Genomic DNA, 22760 nt, shown 5'->3' with positions numbered 1-22760 from the left:
GCTTGTAGGTCAGCCACACGAATATAGTCACTAGGAATTCAGGTTAGAGATCTGAGGTGGATTTAGAGTTGTTGGCCTTCAACATACATGTGGTATTTGGTATCCAGGGAGACAAAAATAAGCTTAAGGATGGACCTCTATGGAAGGCTGTCATTAAAGCATGGGCAGAGAAAGAAGAACCTATACAAGGCTGAGGAAAAGTGACCAGAGAGATACAAGTAGAAAAGGCAGAGCTCATGTCATATAAACAAAAAGGAAAAAACCAAGAAGAATGGCATATTCAAAAGTGTCATACACAGCAGACAGGTCAAGCAAGAGAAAAAATGAATTTTGGTACCAAAGAAATCTGTGGGGACCCTGGCTAAGGATTTTCATTGGTCCGTAAACTGACATTTTTCAAGATTAACCACTCATATTCTCTTTGGACTAATAGTAAATGGAATGGTGATACAATGAGAGAATGACATTCAAGAAGCCAGGAAAAGTGGACTTAGGAAGGCAAGCTATGGACAACTTGTTAAAAAAATTCTTCCTTCAACAGTGCTACCCAACAGAACTTTCTGTACTGATGGAAGTGTTTTATATCTGTGCTGTCCAATGCATGTGGTGACTGAGCACTTGAAATGTGGCCAGCACCACTGAGGAATTGAATTTTTAATTTAATTGGAATTTAAAGTGGCTAATGGATACTATATTGGACAGTACAGAATTCTAGACAGTCTTATTCTTTCTCTGGTTTACAAAACAAGAAGGAGGAATAGCATACAATGCTAGCAATTCCCTCATTTGTCCATTTTGAAAAGGAGATAAGATATCGGCTTATTTGTGAGTGCTCTTAATTATAAATATGATACTCAAATGACGAGGTTTACACAGCAAATAACCTAAATACTTATTATATACTTCCCTCTGCTAAACATTAACTCAGTTCAAATTGTCACCACCAGCACCAACATTTAATTAATACTATGTGTATATACACAATGTGTAGTATAATATTATTTGAAAGGGGAATGTGATAAAGACATTATTGTAAACCTTATGGCAATCACTAAATTTTTTTTTTAATTTTATTTATTTATTCGACAGAGATAGAGACAACCAGCGAGAGAGGGAACACAAGCAGGGGGAGTGGGAGAGGAAGAAGCAGGCTCATAGCGGAAGAGCCTGATGTGGGGCTCGATCCCAGATCGCCAGGATCACGCCCTGAGCCAAAGGCAGACGCTTAACTGCTGTGCCACCCAGGCGCCCCATTAAAAAAGCATAATTAATAAGCCAGTAGTAAAGATAAAACAGAAAAGAGTCAATCAAAAAGTAATTAGATGTACACCTGAAACTATATAACACCGTATATTAACTACACTGAAATTAAAAAGCAAAAGCTATTAGAAGTAAAAAAAAAAAAATTAGGCAAATAGGGGCAGTGGGCAGAAACACCACCACCACAAAGAACAGATAGCACAAATAGAAAACACATGGTAAAGTGGTAGATTTAAAGCCAACCATAGCAATGATTACGTCAAATGTAAACACTGAAAATATCCAATAAAAATTCAGGATTGGTGGAGTGGATATAAAAGACTTACCTATACACTATATACGAGAAATCTATTTTAAATACATACACAACATAGGTTCAAAGTAAAAAGATATGCCATATTTATTAATACCAGAACAAGGAATATCACCTGGGATAAGGACAGACATTACATAATTAAGGAGTTAATTCATCAGAAAGATATAACAAACCTAAATGTGACTGTACCAAATATCAGTGCTTCAAAACACACAAAGCGGAAACCAACAGAGCTGAAAGAATAAATATCTTTACAATCATTTGGAAAATTCAAAACTTCTTTCTCAGTAACTGGTAGAACCAGTAAGCAAAAAATCAGTAAGGATATAGAATAGCTGATTAACATCAACCAAACTGACCTAATTGATATTTATAGAAGACTCTACCCCAATAGTAGCAGAACATAACATTCTTCTCAAGAGCACGTGGGGGCATTCACCAAGACAGAATATATTCTGGGACTTAAGACAATCCTTGACCAACTTAGAATAACTGAAGTTATACAAAGAGTATCTCATGACCAGAAAAAAATTAAATTAGGTATCAGTAACAGAAAGATATGTGGACAATCCCTATGCATTTGCAAATTTAATGACATGCTCCTAAAAAACCAAGGGTCAGAAAGGAAGCCTCTTTCAAAACAAAAATATCAGAAAGTATTTTTAAATAAATGAAAACACAATGTACAAAAATTTGCTGGATGGTTAAAATAATATTTAAAGGGGGGCGCCTGGGTGGCGCAGTTGTTAAGCGGCTGCCTTCGGCTCAGGGCGTGATCCCGGCGTTATGGGATCGAGCCCCACATCGGGCTCCTCCACTGGAAGCCTGCTTCTTCCTCTCCCACTCCCTCTGCTTGTGTTCCCTCTCTCACTGGCTATCTCTGTCAAATAAGTAAATAAAATCTTTAAAAAAAATATTTAAAGGGAATTTTGCAGCATTATATGCTTATGTAGAAAAGAAGAAAGGTCTCAATTCAGTGATCTAATTTACTTACTACCTTGAGAAAAGAGAGAAAATTATAACAAAAGTAAGTAAAAGGAAGGAAGTAATAAAAATGAAAACAAAATCAATATTGAACTGATGAAACATATCAGTAATGAAATAGAAAAGAAAGTTGAAGAAAAAATCATGAAACCAAAACTAGTTTTTTAAAAACATCAATAAAATTGGTAAACTTCCAGGTATATTAATAAAGAAAAAAAGAGAGAGGACACGAATTATTATTAGTGGGACTAAAGAACAGGCCATCGAGACAGGTCCTATAGACATTAAAAAGCAAATATGATGAACAACTTATGCCAATAAATTTGGTCAATTAGATGAAATGGAGTAAATTCACTGAAAGACATAAATTCCAAAGCTTATTTAAGAAGAAATAGGTAACATTAATATCCTTATATATCTATTAGAGAAGTTAAATTTGTGGCTAAAAACCTTCACACAAGGAAAACTCAAATCCAGATGGTTTTATTGTCAATTCCACCAAAAACTTCAAGAAAAAATAATACTACTTCTACACAAACTCTTCTAAAAAACATAGGGGACGGGCGCCTGGGTGGCTCAGTCGTTAAGCGTCTGCCTTCGGCTCAGGGCGTGATCCCGGTGTTCTGGGATCGAGCCCCACATCAGGCTCCTCCGCTATGAGCCTGCTTCTTCCTCTCCCACTCCCCCTGCTTGCGTTCCCTCTCTCACTGGCTGTCTCTATCTCTGTCAAATAAATAAATAAAATCTTTAAAAAAAATAAAACTAAAAATAAAAAAAACATAGGGGAAGGGAATTACATCTAAACTCCTTTTATAAGGCCAACATTATGCTGACACGGAAACCAGAAAAAGACATTATAAGAAAAGCACAAACCAACATCCCTCATTAACATAATTATAAAAGTTCCTAACAAAAATATTAACAAATCAAATCCAATAGTCTGTAAGAAGGATAACACATCACTATCAACTACGGTTTACTCTAGAAATGCAAGAACGGTTCAACATTCATAAATCAGCCAATGTAACTGACTGTATCAACAGACTAAAGGAGAAAAACCACATGATATCAATAGGTGAAGAAAAGACATTTGACAAAGTTCAAAATCATTTATAAAAACTCTCAGAAAATAAGAGTAGAAGGGGACCTCCTCAACCTGATAAAGAATATCTGTGAAAAACCCACAGCTAATACAATATGTAACAAGAAAAGAATGAATGCTTTCTCCCTAAGATCGGGAACTGGACAAGAAGAATGTTCACCCTCTTCATTCTTGTTCATTATCACACTGGAGGTCCTAGCCAGTGCAAAAAGACTGATTTCAAGAATTACTATAAAAGTATATTAATCAAAGTAACGTAGGTATTGTCAAAAGGACAGTCACATCAACAGAACAGAATACATAATCCAGAAATAGACCAACACATATCTAGTCAACTGATTTTCGACAAAGTTACCAAAAAGATTCAAAGGACAAAAGTTCAATGAAGAGTGCTGGAACACTATTCCTCCAAATGCAAAAAATGAACCTTAAACATATTCAAAAATTAACTCAAACAGACCAGTTAGGTCCTACTTGGAAAAGCTAAAACTGTAAAATGTCTAAAAACAAAAAACAAAGGAGTAAATCTTTGCAATCTTGGGCTTGGCAAAGATTTTTTTTTTAGAACACAGAAGAAAAAATTGACAAATTGGATCTCATCAAAATTTTAAATTTCTGCTCTTTTAAATTTAAACTTCTGTTGAGAAAATGAAAAGACAAGCCACAGACTGAAAGAATATATTTTCATAACATACCTGGTAAAGGACTGGTAATCAGTGTATATAAACGACACTCAAAACTCAGTAAGAAAACAAAGAGCCCAATTTAAAATGTGCAAAAGATTTGAGCACACACCTGAATTTACTAACGTAGAGACGCAGATAGCCAAAACCACATTATCCATTAGAGAAATGAAAATTAAATCCGCAATGAGGCATCACTACCCATCTATTAGAACAGCTTAAACTTTTAAATAACCAACAGTGTGAAGTGCTGATACGAATGCAGAGCAAGTAGAATTCTCGCACATGTCTGGTGGGCTTGCAAAACAGCACTTTGACAAAAAGCAGCCTGGCAGTTTCTTATGAAGTAAGAAGCATATACTTATCATATGATCCAAAAAACTTACATGTAGGTCATTACCCAAGAGAAAGAATGACATACGTTCATACAAAAACCTGTACTTAAATATTTATAGTAGCTTTATTCATAATTACCACCAAGTTAGAAACAGTCCAAATGTCTATGAGCAGGTGAATGAATCAACAAATGTGGCACAGCCATGCAGGGAAGTACTACGCAGCAATTAAAAGGAACGAACTATTGATACATAAAACTGTATGGATGATTCACACATTATGCTAAGTGGAAAAAGCCAGACACAAAAGACTCTATGCTGTAGGATTCTATTTATGTAACATTCTGGAAAAGGCAAGACTATCCGCATAGAAATTTGATCAGTGGTTGCCAAGGGATGGGAGTACAGGGAGGGGATGGACTACGAACAAGACACGGGGCAATTTTGGGAGTGATGGAAATATTCCACATCTTGATTGGCAAACTATGTAAGTTTGTCAAAATTCATAAAACTGCAAACAAAAAAGGGTGACTTTTATTATATGTAAAGTATATATCAATAAGTCTGAGAAAAAGCACTTCTTTCAAGTTGTGCCGCTTTGCAGTCAACTCTCCCCCTCTCATACGCGCTGTCCCGGCTCCTGGCAGCAGTGGTTTCTGTCAGTCGAGATCACTTTTGCCTGGTATTCTTGAGTTTCATCCATGTTTCCCCATTTACCAGCAAATACTTCGTATACTATGATAAGTGTAGACATGCCACAATTCATTTACCCATCCGAATGTTGACAGGTACTTGGATTGCTTCCAGTTTGGGGGCTATTATAAATAAGGCTGCTTTGAATAGTACAAATCTTTGGGTAGACATATGTTCTTTTTTTCTCTTGTGAGAATCTGAATTCTGAGATTTGGATTTTATAAAAATTTAATATACATAATAATTCTGGGGGGAAAATATTCTCAATCTGTAGATGAGAAAACCAAAGCTCAGGGAAGTTAAATAAGCAAGATATGATAAGATGTATGGAAGCCACTCACAGGGATGGTATAGATTCCAAGTCAGCGAGACAGACAGGCATTCTAAAGAGTAAATAGAAAATTCATGGCAGCAAAAGACAACAGCTGCAGAGTCTCAAAACCTCCATTCCCCTGATGTCCAACCACACTTTGCCTATGTTGGCGAGCAGCTCAGAGAGGATGGCTTTGGGACCTGTATTTCAAGGTTACCAGAAGTTAAATCTAAAGTGTAAGTTCTGGCTCTTAAGTAGTAAACTCCCGATGGAAGAGACAGACTTTGATTTGTAATGGTTCCTGACTCAACAGTCAATGATCACTGAACCTTAACTGCACAGTTACTTCTTCAAGTAGGAAAAATCATAATGGAGGCTGGACAAGTTCTAATTTGCAAAGGGAGAAACTAAAGGATAACCTACTGACCTCCCAGAGCCAAGCCTCCCCAACTTTTTTACCCCCACCTTTCCCATCTTCTTTCCTTCAAATCTCTGTCCCTCCCACCTGTCCATCTAGAGCTCTTCCGAGTAAAGCTGGACTTTGTATCTCTGTGTATCCGCAGATGGGCCTGGACTATGAATCATGCACATGTGATGTGTAGATATGATGCCAGGTGGTCAGCACACATGTAGGAACCCACCCACTTGGGTGTGAGCAGTGTACCTGCATCTGTTCAGACCAGACTATTTAGTACATCTGGCTCCTCCCCAGTCAGAAGCACTATAAATTCCTGCCGAGAGTTTCAGTAGGAAGGACTTATCCTTCACCTTGAGAAGGACTTTCTACTGCCTCCTCCTTCCCTTTTTTCTGGAAAGAGCATCTGTTCCGTTACTACCTCCTCACTGTGGTTTACTTCTCCCCAGCTACATTAGTGGGTGGGCAGCAATCACTAATTTGTGGGGGTGAACAAATTCTCATAAATGCATTCTACTCACGAATGGACATCCTATGACTAAAACATAATAGAACTCCATTATGATGCTGGCTTGAAAGGACAAGTCTAATCCCGTCTTAGAAGCTAATCAGAGACTGGGTCTATAGGCTGCCCTATATGAAAGCCTTCTACTTCCACCCTTGGGAGAACCACTTCAGACCACTTTCTTTGAAATGCCACTTCTACCTTCCTAAGTTCTGCTCAGAAAGAACTGCCAGCAAGGATCTCCCAAACATTAACAATTTGGGGGTGCTGCTAACTAGCAGTTGATATACTGATTTTGATTTGATTGTGGGGAGAGACGGAGGATTGCAGAAGGCTGTGCCCACGCCTCTTCTTGCTGGTGACTCCAAGTTCAATATCACTATGCAAAGAGCACTTATTTTCCTGGAACAAATCCTTTCTCCTGGGGCTCTGATATCCTTCTATGTAAATTGAAGCAACTCAGTATCCGTGGTTCTCAACTCCTTACCACCATCATCACGTGATACATGCAGACAGACAGGCTGACATTCGCAGTTTCCCCACTCCTGACTATCTCCGTGGTGGTCGCTCTAGTCCATGCCAACGACATCTCTCACCTGGATTGGGGCAATTGCCTCTGAGCTTCTCTCAGCTTCCACTTCACCTCCTAGAATCTCTTCTCCACACAGGGGCCACACAGCTCACTGCCTCAACTCCTTCAGGTATTTGCTCGAAGGTTACCTTCTCAGCAAGGCCTTCCTCGGCCACCTTATCCAAAATTAGAACTGTTACACTAGCTGCCCAGTATTCCCTACACCCCTTCCCTACTTTATTTCACTCTTTCGCACTTATCACTGCCCAGTATTCCTTATTTAATTGTACCATCTGTTTCCCCAACTTGATTATAAGCTCCATGAAAGCTGGATTTGTGAGGTTTTGTTCACTACTGAATCCTTAGTGCCTAGCCCACAACAAGAGCTCAGTTAACATTAGATGAATGAGTGAGAAATCCTCCATCTATCTAATACTCCTTTTCTACTTACTAAAATATAGCATAATGCATGTGAACTATTAATCATCTTTAATTTACTTTATTAAAAAATGACTTGCAGAGTTTAATGATTGTTATTAACTGAGACAGCCTATTATGTCACCAAGCTGTGGTTGAGAAACATCAGGTAGATTATTTCAAGGCCTTTCACTCTGAGCCAGTGCTCTCAATGAGTAAGTCCAGGTGAGGGACACAGTGTTACTGTAAGTTCACACATCCCAATGAGCCGGAGGCACTGCCTAAATTCAGTAAGTATCTCACACTTACATGTATTCCTGTTTTTCAAACAGTGTGCATATACTGTTGGGATTCACAAACAAATTGATACTGAATTCACAACAGCTTTTAGTAGCTATAACTTTCTGGAGGGAAAGGTGGTCCCTTGGACTATGAGACTGAAGATCTCAAAGCTGGTGAGAAGCAGTGAAGCACAGTAAAGCCTGGGAGGGAAAATGTGACTGACTATACACCTTGTTCAGATGTAGGTGGTACTCTCATGCTTGTCAATTTCTTCCAGTTGCATTTGCGATTTCTACATTAGCATTATTACATTGGGCAATGAAAAAGAAAGTTACAACTAAAGCTTTTAAAAAAATCATTATTTTCCAATCTATATTGCTTTAAAATGGTCTAAATTTTCTGAAGACGACAATTACACTCAATAACTTTTGTAAAAAGCATACAACACTTTCCTCTAACTATAAAAATTAAGTTTATTATCTTGGATGTCATCCATTAGAAGCACAAGAGGAAGTTTATGGGAATTTCAACTCTGTGTCTCAATGGCAAACCTTTAGGTATCCTTCCCCCAAAAAATTAAGTTTGGAAGTTTCTCTGAAGTGGCTCCCCAAATTTTTAAAGTTGCCATTTTGATCTTTCAACTCTCTTTCCCCTTATTTCTACTCTCTGAAAGTGTTGTTAGAAATATTAATTCTGAGTTTAAGAAAACTTAAATTACTTTTATTTTGGGAATGTTATGCAAGTCCTGGTGACCATAAGTTAGGATACGCTGAGAGAAATAAGGCTGGTTATCTCTGTTTTAGACCACGGCTTTTCAGGTTAAAATTCTTAAGGGTTTCCTTAGACAATATAGGGTCTGCTTGAGCTGAATAATCTTAAACAGCAGAGTAAAGTGGAGGTGGGTCTGGGGAATTACTTAAACAGAGTATTTTTGACCTCAAAAACTAACCAAGGTCAGTTAGCAAAGACCTTAGGGAGGAAGAAAATGGCCACAATAGGTCACAACAAATTGCACTTGACTTTCACTTCTTTGTCTTGCTCTTTTTCCTCCTCCTTTCCTTGCTTCTCTTCTGAATGACAAGCATCAACAGTAGAGTTATATGAGCTTACTAGGGTATTTGGCATTCAGTAGTTACTTGCACTTCCTGGAAGCGTGATGTGGATGGGAAACTACCTCTGAATATATGCATTAAATGGCTAGGAGCACAATGATAAAAGCATTGGTATATTGGAGAAATTTTTAGTACAGCATTAAATTTGAAATATCAGAATTTTCCCAGATTTTCTTATTTGCCTCATTAACATACTTATGAACTGGAAAGCTTGGTAAGAAAACCACTGGATCTCCTCCAAGATTTCTCACTTAATTAGTAGACAAAAAGTCACTTACTGCTTTGGCAAAGGCTCAGGGAGCAGAGATTCTGTGCTAGACCACAATCCCACAATGTTCCCACACCCTGCCCGGCTTCGGAAAGCAGCATAGGATGGTGGGCCCAACCTCAGAGTAGGGAGTTGAGAGAAGCATGGCATACTGGTGGGCACCTTCAGACCATCTCCTCCAAGCCCTTCAGTTTAATAATGAGGAAACTGAGGCCCAGAGCAATTATTCCAGGTCTCACATATTTTTATGGCCAGAACCACAACAAGAACCCAGGTCTTCTGGTTCCCAAAATTAGGGCTTCCTTTTAGATAGCTGCTCCAAATGTGTAGAATTGGCTTCTGCAAGTAATTTGGACTTAGGGAACACCGACTTAGTGATCGGCCCTTAAAGTGGCAGGGAGCAGGGATCAGCACGTTCTGATTTAAGGGCACGGCACCCAAATCCAAAAGCATCTCTAACTTGTTGCAAATATTCAGTGGTAGCAATTGACACTTCCTTTTATCCTTTCACTCTGCCCTTTTTCTTTTTACTACACAAATCACAGAACACTCCAAAGTGCTAATGATGTACAAGAAGTGAGGCAAGGAGTAGGGAAAGTAACCTTTAAGAAAGCAATATTTAAATGATTTAAATAGCCTAAAATAATTCTCACACTCAAAACTGTATTTTGGAAATTCACAGCTTTTCTCCTTAATATACCTGGTAATTGTCCTGAGAAAGTCTTATTCGGAGAATGTGGTTTCAGTGTCCTCTAGATACGGTCTTTACCACTAGCCTCCCTGACTCAGTCATTTACATGCTTTGTGCTTCCCAGAGTCTGAGATTCCTCACTATCCATTAGCCAAGCCGGTCCGGCTCTCACCTGTGCTTTCTCTTCTCTAAGTTTCTCTTTTCTCACCTATTTCCAACCGTACTGTTTGGCTCATCTTCTTCAATGTCATAAATTTGAGTCGAAGAGTGGCACTAAACCCCAGAATAAATCTGAAGAATTACTAGGGTAAGTTGAAATCACCGAGTAATCTCTCTTACCTACTTTAGTCAGCTATGCAATTTTTAGTACCTCCTTAGGGAAAATACTTATGGTAACTGGCTGCCCTTTTACCTAAAGACACTAACTATTTTAGCAACAACTCAGGCCCTCAAAGTTCAGAATGTCTGTGCCAAAAAGATTTTAGATATCTAGTTTATCCCCAACCCCCCATTTTACAAATCAATAAACGAGAGCCTAAGAGAGGGAAGGTTTTGGTCTGAGACCCTTTCAGGATGATTTCTCATCTTGCAACAGTTTAACATGTTCTTTTTTCTTTCCAATTAGAATATAGTCTACTTGTTACCACCTGAATTACTCCTTTACCAACTCTTCTTAAAAGGAAAGATAGTAATTAATGCCTTCAGGTGATGATATATTTCCTTAGGGTATCATTAGGGAGCATTTATTATTATTATTATTATTGTTGTTGTTGTAATTTCAAGCTCTAAACTGTACATGCATTACTAACTATATATTATGAATAATAAGTAAGGGATTTTCATAAATCTACATATTAGAGAAAAAAACTCTTGAGATAATAAAGTGGCTTAGTTAGGATTTGGGATCTTAATCCTAGTTCTGCTACTAATTACCTGTGACCCTTTGAGCGAGTCACTTCAGGTCTCTTTTTTTCATATGGAAGATAGGAAGATGGACAAGATCTGTGATTCTCAACTTTCCTTGGGAGTCCTTCAAGTTCTGAAGTGGGATCCACAGATCTAATGGAAACCATAGGCTTGCTTCCTCCTGACAAAGCTACACAGCTATATAAGTCACTAAGTATCTTGCGCTGAGCAGAAGCTCTAATTGGCATATATACATATCACAGCTAAAAATGACAAAATCGATTACTTTTAAATAGTTTGAATGACAAAATTAAAAAAAATACATTTGGCCCATTGGGGAAATAAAAAGAATGAAGCTTTCCAAGGCACAAAGATGGGAGTAGAGGGCAGAGAAAATAAGTTTGCATAGGGAAANNNNAAAAAAACAATTCACATAAATATGGAATTACATGTCACTCAACTACCAAGGAACGTGGGTCCTTACTGTATTCATCTGCTGATCCTGAAAGCACCCAGATGCAAAACACTCTGCCGAATCTCAGTTCTTGAAAACAGCACTTGATCAAACACAGAATAGGCACTTAGAGTTGGATTATAAAGTATTTTCCCATAAATTCATATTAAGTCTCCAACTAGATTACATTGCACAGAGAATTTAAAGACAAGTCCTTCAAGAAGTTTAAATCTCTTGGTACAAAACAGTAGTTCATTCAGCCACATTCAACCAATACACTTAAAAGGGCATTAGCAGGGATTATGTTCCATCTCCAGTCTACAGGGACTGAAATCTGAAGGCACTGCCAACTGCTGCCTCACAGTCTCACCGTGTTTAACTAGCAAAGAGGAAATCTGTGTGCCACCAAAGGGCCCTGGGCTGCAGCACGGGAGATGTGGATTCTAATGCAGCTGGCCCCAGGAGCAATTATACTGCACCCAGCACAGTACTTTGCATGGAACTGATGCTCTGAAATGTCAATTAAGTGGAAATGGAAAAAGCCCCACCACGTGCCAATTAATGTCAGATTAGAGAACTCCATGAAACTGAAATCCAATTATATAAAATATGGGAAGTTTGGGAGAAGGAAAAGAGTTAATATTTCTTGACCATTATTATAAGCCAAAGGATTTACAGTAGTTACCTCACAAAAGCTGTGTGGAATTATGTCAAACATTTCCATTTGATACACAGAAAAGCAGGCTCAAAGAAAGTAATTTATTCACGATCCACAATTAGTAAGAGGAGAAGCCCAGATTTCCAACCCAGGTCTGCAAAGCCCACACTATTTGCAGTATGCAACACCCACACATCAAGGCAGCCGAGGATGAGTTAGAAATTTGGATCTAAGTTTCACTTCTGTCATTAAGTTGCTGCATATCACCAGGCAGAACACTTTACTGCAAGTTTTCCACCTGCACGATGGGGGGTGGGGCGGTTGACCCAGATCAGTAGTTTTGTTTTGTTTTGTTGGTGGTTATCAGAATCCTTGTGGGCCAGGACTTTTTCTAATACAGGTATTTCCCCTTCTTGCTCTCTGAAACTATTTGGGACTGGTTATAACCGGGAATATACCGTACCCCGCAAGCGGAACGGAGCAGAAAAGTTGTATGGGCTCCAAGCCCCCTCCCATTAATTTGAGGCTGAGCACCTGACCCTGCTGGATCTTGATCAAAGTTAAGAGACAACTCATTCATGGATTATGTTTCCCTCCTGGCTGGGTACCCGCCTGGGGCTCACGGTTCGAGAGCAATGTATAGTATTTGGGTCCTGCATTACCTGAGCGGCCTGCATGGGCTGGTCCGCAGAGAGGCCCGTGCCTTTGAGGGACTGAAAGCTCACGGTGTAAAATAACCAAGCTCAGACAGCCGGGGGCTCTGACATGCCCTGCTCCGGGCGGGCGGCTGTGGAACCACTTCCTGGTCAGCGTCTCCCGCCCCTCGTCCACACCCCCACTGCTTCATTTCCCCCGTTGCACTGAGTGTCCCGGCGGCGGGAGGGTCTGTCTGGCTCCTGGGTGGACGCCCAGCCTGTCACCCGGCGGCCGGGGGAGGGGTCCCATCAGAGATTTAAAACACAACGCTCTGGAACTCCAACTCCCCCCCCAGGGCATCCCCTGCGGCTGCAGGGAAGAGGCCCCAGGCCCGTTCGAGTCCCGCCCGGGCCACTGTCCTGCTAGTGACCCAGGTGCGCCGCGCCCGCCCCAAGCCTCGTCCGACGTCGCCCGGCACCTGTCGCGCCCGCAGGGGCAAGACCTGCGCTCACCTCTTCCCGGGGGCCCACGGCCCGTCCCCACGCCTCCGGGCCCAGCTCCCGCTGCCGTCTCCGCCAGGGCCACAACCACGGCCGCCGCCCACTTTCGGTTTCCCCGCACGGCCGGAGCCGCCACCGCGGCTCGGGAATCACCTCAAGCCCCCGCCCCGCCCCACTCCGCCCCGCCCCGCTCCGCCCCGCCCCGAGGGCAGCCCGGCCTCGGCTCTGCGCACGCGCGGGCTCTCCGGCCGCGTCGGCCCACGCCGGCGTCCGCGCGTGGGAAGGGAAACCGACGCCGCCTAGCGGTTTCTGCGCGTGCCCACGCACGGGCCGACGGCGGAAGACGACTGCGGGGCGGACTCAGGCGCGCCTCCTCGTGCACGACTCAAGTGTGGACGGGCTGCGAGGGCCCGGGACCCAGTAGGACCCAGCAGGACTTCGCCAGCACTCGTGCGCTCCTCCTACAGCTGCCTTCGTTCACTCGTCAGACATTTCATTCAATTCTTGCTCATTCTTTTCGTCAATTGTGGGGCAGTTACTTTTCACTCTACCAGACATCCACCTGGTCCGCTCGGTTCCCTTTTCAAGGAGGGTGCCACTTTCAAAAATGTCAGTCCCCGATATTTTCTCTCTCCTCAGCTTTCTCTCTCTTAGCACCTATTGGGCACACTATATGTATTTTACTAATCTTTTTCATTGTCTACTAGCCTCAAATTGAAGCTCTATGAGCACAGGGATCTTTGTCATGCTCTCCAGTCTATTCGCAGAGCCTAGGATTGTGCCTGGCACGTAAGGGTGACGTAAATTTTGTCGAATTCATTCCTTCATTCATTACAAAATTATTGAACACCTAATATTCATTAATTTATTTCTTCTACACATTAATTCTACCAACATATATTGGACATATTGGTTTGTATTCCTTTAACATTGAACACTTCCCTGCATTTATTCTATATGCATTTACTGAGGTCTGCATTTTTTTTCAGCAGTATTTTTTTTACAGCTTTATTGAGTGTAATTGGCATACTGTAAACTGCGCAGTTAGAATGTATGACTTGATGTTTTCACATATGTAGACAGCTGTGGACCTATCACTGCCATAAAAATAATGAACACATCCATCACCCCCAAAAAGTTTCCCCGGGTCAGTTTTATAATCCTTACTTCTTGTACCTCTCTGTCCCTTGCCCCCTCAACTGCTGATCTGCTTTCTGTCAGTATAGATTAGCTTGCTTTGTTTTCAAAGATTTTCTTTTTCTTTTTCTTTTTTAAAGATTTTATTTATTTATTTGACAGAGATAGAGACAGCCAGCGAGAGAGGGAACACAAGCAGGGGAAGTGGGAAAGGAAGAAGCAGGCTCATAGTGGAAGAGCCTGATGTGGGGCTCGATCCCAGATCGCCGGGATCACGCCCTGAGCCGAAAGCAGACGCTTAACCGCTGTGCCACCCAGGCGCCCCAAAGATTTTATTTTTCTATATTTATTTTGAGGGGGGAGGGGTAGAGGGAGAGGGAATCCTCAAGCAGATTCCGCACACTGAGCACAGAGCCCAAGGCGGAACTGGATCCCAGGACCCTGAGCTGAAACCAAGAGTTGGACACCCAACCAACTGAGCCACGACGTGCCCCTGGTTTGCTTTTTCTAGAGTTTTATATAAATGGAATCATATAGTATATGCTGTCTTTTGGTGTAGGGGAGGGTGTCCAGCTTTTTTCACTCAACATAAATAGTTGAGATTCATCCATGTTGTTGTGTGTACCAGTAGTTCATATATTTTTATTCCTGAGTAGTATCCCAGTGTACAGATGTAATAAACCTACCCTATGATCCAGCAAATCCATTCCCAGGGTTTACCCAAGAGAAATGAAAGCATATGTCCACACAAAGACTTGGACAAGAATATTCATAACAGCCTTGTTTATAATAGCCAAAAATAGAAACAACACAAATGCCCATCACCGGGTGAATGGACAACTAGTACATATTGAACACCCACTGTTATGTAACTTTCATGGAGTGCCTACTATGGTAAGGCACAAGCCTATGCTTCAGGAGCTTTTTTTTTTTTTTTAAATTTTTAGTTTTTTTAAAGTAAACTCTACATCCAATGTGGGGCTCAAACTTATGACCCTGAGATCCAGAGTCACATGCTTTACCAACTGAGCCAGCCAGGTGCCCCTTGAGGGGCTTTTGGTTCAGTGAAGAGAGATAGTGGGGCAATGAAAAGGTAGACTGAACGTAGACCACGGAAGGCCTGAGAGCCCACGCGCGGGAGTTTGGGCTTCTCCTCCACGGCGGTGGGGAACTATTCAAAATCTCCTTTGGCTGCTGCTCTCTTTGACACTCCCACATCTACTCTCTAACTAGATCTGCCCAAATGTCTCTCCTTGGTGCTTCTTTCCATCCCTGCTGCTGTATTTCATTCTGTTTAGGATCTCTCTCCCTTCCAGTCTGCTCCTAACACTGCAGTGGATTTAATAGACCTAAAATATAGCCAGACCCAATTTGGACTCTGCAGTGCTAATAATCCCCTCTGGCTCCACCTTTAAGATGGGAAAGACGTAAAAAGCAGCTCCCAACTAAAAGACTGCCAGTTGGAACAGAAAATTAGGAAAAAGTCCAGAGTCCAATATACAAGGTAAGTCATAAAAGCAATGTAGGTTGACCTCAAGTCTGAGATTCTTTATCCTTGCAAAGGGATTCTGTGTTTGGACTGTCCTATATATAAAGAAAAATGATGCTCTGCAGCAAGTTTTTTTAAAAATCAGATTTTTTGGATGAATAGTTTACATATAATATTTTAAATGTACAATATGATGAATTTTGACAAATGTATTCAATCATGTGTCCACCCTCACAATCAAGATATAGAACTAGTTCATCATTCCAAAAAGATGCCCCATGCCTCTTGGGGTGTCTGGGTGGCTCTGTGGGTTAAGCGTCCAACTCTTGATTTCAGCTCAGGTCATGATCTCAGGGTTGTGGGATGGAGCCCTGTGGTGGGCTCTGTGCTTAGCGGGGAGTCTGGTTCTCTCTCTCTCTCTCTCTCTCTCTCTCTCGTTCTCCCTCTCCTCTTGCCCCTCCTCCTGCTAGCGCTCTCTCTTTCAAATAAATAAATCTTTAAAAAAATAGTTACCCTGTGCCTCTTTATAATTTATTTCTTCCCCCTATCTATCTCCAGCCCCAGGTAGGCATTGATCTGATTTCTGTCACTATAGCTTTGCCTTCTTTAGAATGTCATATAAATGGAATCATACAGTATGTCGTCTTTTGTGTCTGGCTTCCTTCACTTAGCATAATGCTTTTGAAAGTCACCCATGTTGTCACATGTATCAGCAGTCTGTTCCTTCTCATTGCATAGTAGCATACCATCACAGGTATGGGTATGTCACAACTTGTTTATCCATTCACATTTGATATACATTTGTGTTATTTCCAGTTTGGGACTATTATGAACGAAACTGCTGTAAACAATTACATGCAGGTCTTTGTGGCCACATATTTTTCTTGCATAAAGACTTAGGAGTAGAATTGCTGGTTGTAGAACAAGGGTATGTCTAACTCTACAAGAAACTGTCAAATTGTTTTCTAAAATGGCTGCATCATTTTGTTTTCCCTTCCTCCCACCTGCCAGCAATGTATGAGAGTTCCAGTGGCTTCAAACCTTCTCCAGTCCTTGGAATTGTCAGTCATTTTAAGTTTAGCCATTTCAGTGGATGTATACAGATATCACATTGAGGTTTTTAATTTTCATTTCCCCATGACTAATGATATTGAACATCTTTTCGTGTGTTCATTGGCCCTTCATATATGTTCTTGGGTAGTGTCCATTCTGCAGGTAGATTTTGGCTAAGACATATCAGGAGGTTCTCAAAGTCTGTGGGTAGCTGACATAGCAAGGATAGGTTAGGAAGTTTGTTTACTTTCTTTGGAAATGGCAAAGCCCAGGGAGTTCAAGAATTAACTCCCATGCTCTGGATGTAATTGGATTTCAGGGGAATCGGAAACGACATCAGAGATGACAAACTGGTTGTGGGAGAAGGAGGTCAGAATATGTAAAAGCAACACGTGGATACAAAATTTGGCATATGATCTTGAAAACGGTTTTGGGGGCCCCTGAAATCCCCCTGGGAACCTGTGTTAAAAACTGCCTTAGATGAAGGCATATATCCTGAGGCCAAAGAGCAGAGTTTTCGGAATGAACGAGACTGAGGTGGAAGGCAGTCTCTCTCAACAAAAGCCCAAGCTCATCTTTGGATGACAGGAGTGGGGGCCAGGAGCATCTGTGGCTCTCCATCAAGAGAGGCAGGCACACTTCTCATCCCTAAGCGCTGTTAGACGTTGTGATCTGCTCAGGTGGTTTTGGATATAGGCGAGGTGGATAGGACGGAGATTGGGAGCAGCTGGCCAGTGGGCAGCAGCCTGGCAGGTAATCTGTGCCCATCCAAATACTTCACACACAGAGAGAGAGGTTGTCATGGAAACAGAGTGCGAATCAAGGCCCAGGTGTAAGGAAGGAAGATGGATTTGTCGCCGCCTTTTCCTGGGCTGAGAAAGGTGGGAATATTTCAAGTCCACCTAAAACCCTTCATGCATTGTTGTCTACACCTGGGGAGCCTGCTTGTTTGGAGAAAGCCACACTGGACACAAACACCAAAGCACCTGTACAAGGCAGACAAGATCAAAGCCATTGGTTGAGCACATCTCTGTCCTTCCCTCCTTCCCTTCTTTCAGTCCTGCAAACCACCATGTAGAAAGAAGGGGAGACAGCCACATGGGTCACTTCGTTTTTATCTCACCCGATGGAGTGTGTGTTGCGTGCGATACGATCTAAGAAAGACCCTCCTAACCCTCCTTCTCAGAGTTTCTCTGCCTTTACCTCTGCCATAGGCAGCTCTTCCACTCTCCAAAATATAGAGTGGCAATTTTAGAGACCTCGGGTTATTCTCATCTCACTTCCCAGGTGAACTCATCTGTTTCTTCTCTATATTGTCTCCAAAGAGAAAACCCAAACCTCTCATGTCTGTCACTTTGCATACCACCAGATGAGCCGTAGGGTCTTGGCTGTGGCGTTATCTGGTGTCTTCATTAATCGCTCTCCTGGGAAATCTTCCTTGCAGCCCTGCCTGAAAGTGACTGCTTCCTTGGTTGAGCTCCTAGAGCGTCTATTTGTCCCGCAAAAATGTTTACAGCAGGGGAGGATGTTCTATGTCTCATTTCCCTTTTGAAGAACTTGAAAAAACTTTAGATTGTATTTGTCCTTTTTTTCTCTGAGTTATTTAATTGCAAATAATTTTAGCAATAATAATTTTAAGTCCTTCTTGAAGCTAAACAACAACATGTTCAAAGTTATATATGTGAATTAAGCCCAGCCTCACTGGTCCTTTTTGCTTATGTAAGGTCATGAAACATAGATTCATAACAAAAGGAATCTTTGCACAGATCTATGTAATGTTTGGTGAATCATTAACATCATGATCGCACCCTCTCCGGTCAGCTATTGCCTCACAAACAAGTGCAGGGGAATTTCTAGACAATTGCATTTGTTTTAACTGAGTAAGGAGAAACAAAACAAAACAAAACACTGAAGGGAGAGATTGCTGGGGCCCTGCTAAAATCCAGGCCCTGGTAAAGCTCAGGATGTGCTGATCAAGCAAAACTCTCTAATCTGCCCACAAAGGCCTCCAAGGTGAGTCAGCTGAAAGGGGCTAATCCCCAGAAGAGACTGATCCCTAAAGCTGTAGAGGCCACACAGCCACTGAACACTGGAAAACAGGGGATAACAAAAGCTTAAAGCCATATTGTGTAGAGCAAGGTCATAGGACTCACGGGGGAGGGTCTTGGCTGTCTAAGAGATGTCCTCTGCCCGTCTGGGGCTGTGGCTCATTCACACAGCCTAGGCTTGGACACGGCCCAGAGAGAAGGAGGACTCCAAGGATGCAGGTGTTGAGTTGGCAGCAGGTTAAGGGCCCAGATGTAGGGTAGGGCATGGAGGTGGGGTAACCAATACTCTAAACAAGGCAAGAAACTACAGTATTACTGATTCTGTAACAGTCAATAAACAGACTGGTACAAAAATTATGCTGTATTAGATGCTAGGGGTGAGGAAGGGAGGAGGCAATGAGAAGGAACCACGTGAGTATACGGGAGGCGCTCAATATCGGTTAGCTGACCCTGAAATCAAAGATGCAGAAGGTATTAAAAAAATGTGGGTTCACATGACTCAGTAGAGCATGTGCCTCTTGATCTTGGGGTTATGAGTTAGAGCTCCATGCTGAGGGGTAGAGATTACATAAAAAAATAAAATCTTTAAAAAAAAATGTGGTTTCAGATTCGAAGTGTACTATTCTGGGAGCATCATTGGTCCACTTAAATGTTTGACCTTGAATAAATCAAAGTCTTTTGTTAGATTAGGAATGCTTTGGGCTCATTCTAGTCTCAGATTTGCTTAAGTGTTAACTGAGTAAGTAGCAAAGGAGCCTTCACGACGGGCTGTTTGGTCAATTCCCATTCATCAGTGGTTCTCCATGGGAGCAACATCTCCCCTGTCTTCCCAAGGGCACTTAAGACATCACGAGGCTATTTTAGGTTGTCACAATGAGGGGGGCACCTCCTGGGATTTAGTGGTCTAGGATGGATACTTGTCCTGCCGCATACAGAACAGCTCCCCCATATCCTAGAAGTTCCCTTTGTCCCAACCAACATGTGAATGTCTTGTCAGTCATTCATGTAGATGAAAAACCTCTGCTTTATGTATAAACACAAATAACTTTTTCATAGTTTTACTATACAATGAATTTTCCAGGTTATTTTATCTATGGATTGCATTTCAGGAAAGTAAAAGGAGGGATTACAAAATATTCATTATAAAAGAGGGTGCAGAGTCAGATAGGGGTTGAGTGTTGCTTCTAGAAATCACTCAACAGCCAATCCTACCCAAAGAGAAGCTGAACAAGACATTCTTGTTTACTCCAACAGACTCAGGGATGAATGCATGTATTTAGCTTTGTTAGAATTCTGCATCACCCCACTCCCAACTTACCTAATTCTCCCTAGCACTCACAACCAGCTGAGAAGATTAAAACCACTGTTTTGAGGGTACTTCCTGGAGTTCATTTAGCCCATAAGTGGAAGAGATGGGTCTTCCTTCCAATTCTCTCTTTAGCCTTTTGCACATAGTCTTTTCCATTTAAAACTGGAACCCCTGCTCTCAGCAGCAACTTCCTTAAAACAGGGTGTTTCATATTTGTAATTAGAAAATCATAACATCTGGAGGCTAGCTGTTGGCTAAGAAAGGAGCTAGCAGCTGTTGGCCAGAGTACATCACTAGAGGAAATTTTCTCTAAGTGGTTCTTAATCTGAGAGCAACACAGTTTGTTAGCACTGCCATAGCATTTCCCTCCTTTTATGCAGTACATGTTCCCAGAAAGGGGTTTGACAGTTGGTTATAGATAGATAGTTGGATAGATAGATAGATAGATAGATAGATAGGGATAAAAATACGTTCCCTAATCATGACGATTGCAGTGTTCTAGTGCTTGGCACATATAGGCTTACAATAAATGTTTATTCAATGGATGAATAAATAGAGAAGGATTCAAGTCCATCCTCTTTCCTCAGTGCTATGCTTCCCTCTCTTCCCTTCCCTTGTACCCGATGAATGAAATAAGGGACTGAAGAAGTAAGCAAAGGAAAATGCATAAAAAGTACAAGGACAAAGTAAACTTTTTTCCCCTTATCAAAATCTCTAAGGAAAGCCATAGACCTGTATAATAGAGGTTAACAAATAGCTTGCACCAATTTATGGACTGACAATTGTTTAGAAAGAAACTTGATCTTTACTTTGCCATTCTATATCCATAGAATTTTTCTTTTCACATCTCCAAATGTTTCCAACCAATTCTTCCGATTTTCTTCTCTACACCCTTTCCTTCCTGGGAAGGTGCTCTGTTCACCTCCAAGCCTAGTGGATCCTGGATGTTAAAGTGGAGAACAGGCTGGAGGAGTGTGACCTGATACTATCCAGATGTTCAACAGGCCTGTCAACTAGACAGACAGCCCTTATGGACTATTTCAAAACATTGTTCCTCTGCATGGACCACTTCTGTATCCGTTGGGAACTTCCCCTTGTATATGAGCCCTGTCTTTATAGGGCAGGCAGCTCTGAATGTCAATATGCCATTTTGTTCTAAAAACTCTCTCTCTAGAGTGTCCACTCATGAGCTTTAGTGTTACCTATTGGCTAAAGAGTGAATGGAATCCTTCCTACAGAGAGGAGCTTGTCTGATATTTGGAGAATGCTGTCACAACCTTCCTAATGTCTTCTCTTAGTTAAATGTCACACTTACCCCCTCAAAGCAAGCTTTACTTAATTGAATTTCTTGAAAGTGGTACCACCAGTCCAAAGTCCTAAATTCCAGTCGGTCATTTCCTTGCAAATAGACAAGACCCATTTAGAAGGTATTTATAACTCAGATAATGACCAGATGTTCTCAATAGCAGAATTAGTAACTGTTTGGTCAGAATCTTTCCTTGGGGTTATTTGGAGCCAATACTGCTAAAGTTGAGAAAAGCATTGCTCTGGACGATTCCAAGTCTCAGTCCTGATCTTGTAATGTGTCTGGGAAAGTCAAGAGGTCTTTATTTGAAATTCCAAGACTTGTGGCTAGGGATTATGACATGTTGCATAAACCCTATTGCTGGAGAGCTGATTTTATAACTTGTGTGCAATGTTTACAACATCATCAGCAACCTATTTAGGGCTGTGATGCTGTAAAGATAGAAGTGGAGTCTAGGCCAATGTTTTGTAAACTGGTGTCCTTGGACTTATTCTTGGGGGTCTGACAGTTCTCAATAAGAATGTAAAATATTTGCATTTTCATTTGGATGATTAAATAAATACAACCATATTTTACATCTTCTTAATGACTACAACAAAGCATTGCCGTGCTTACAGATATGTGTAAGATCTTTATAGGAAAACTATAACTCTGATGAAAGTGACCAAAGAATTGCTAAGTGGAGAGATATTCCATGTTCATGGATAGGAAGACCCAATATTGTCAAGATGTCAGTTTTTCCCAATTTAATCTATAGAGACAATGTAATCCCAATCAAAATCCCAGCAAGTCATTTTACGGACTTTGACAAATTGATTCTACAGTTTACGTGGAAAGGTTAAAAAAACAATAGGACAGCTAACACAGTATTGAAAGAGAAAAACAAAATTGGAGGACTGCATTACCAGACTTTAAGACTTATTATAGAGTAAAGCTACAATAATCAAGATAGTGTAGTAAAGGCACACCTGGGTGGTTCAGTTGGTTAAGTGTCCAACTCAGTTTTGGCTCAGGTCAAGATCTCAGGGTCTTAAGATCAAGGCCCCGCATATGGCTCCCCTCTCAGTGGGGAGTCTGCTTCCCCTCTCCCTCTCCTTCTTCCCCTCCCCCCTGCCTGCACACACACACACACACACACACACACACACTCTCTCTCTCTCTCTCTCTCTCTCTCTCTAAATTAAATAAATAAATCTTAAAAAAAAAAGATAGTGTGGTGTGGATGAAAGAATAGACAAATAGATCAGTGGAACAGAATAAAGAACCCAGAAAACAGATGCACACAAATATAGTCAACTGGTCTTTAACAAAGGATAA

At 41.3% G+C, this 22760-nt stretch overlaps 1 protein-coding gene across 3 annotated transcripts in view; it reads right to left on the bottom strand.

The window, feature by feature from the left end:
* TDRD7 (tudor domain containing 7) overlaps positions 1–13256 on the bottom strand; it is a 74401-nt gene extending 61145 nt beyond the window's left edge. For 2 of the 3 annotated variants that reach the window (XM_040631636.1, XM_040631637.1), the window contains exon 1: positions 13114–13256. The gene's annotated coding sequence lies outside the window, so the exon portion shown is untranslated. The remainder of the gene's footprint in view (positions 1–13113) is intronic. The other variant, XM_040631635.1, reaches the window with a different exon arrangement.
* Positions 13257–22760: the final 9504 nt, after the last annotated feature.

Source organism: Ursus maritimus, unplaced genomic scaffold (genome assembly GCF_017311325.1).
Source record: "Ursus maritimus isolate PB19 unplaced genomic scaffold, ASM1731132v1 scaffold_17, whole genome shotgun sequence".
In the NCBI taxonomy this organism is placed as follows: Eukaryota; Metazoa; Chordata; class Mammalia; order Carnivora; family Ursidae; genus Ursus; species Ursus maritimus.
This window is presented reverse-complemented; position numbering and strand designations above follow the sequence as displayed.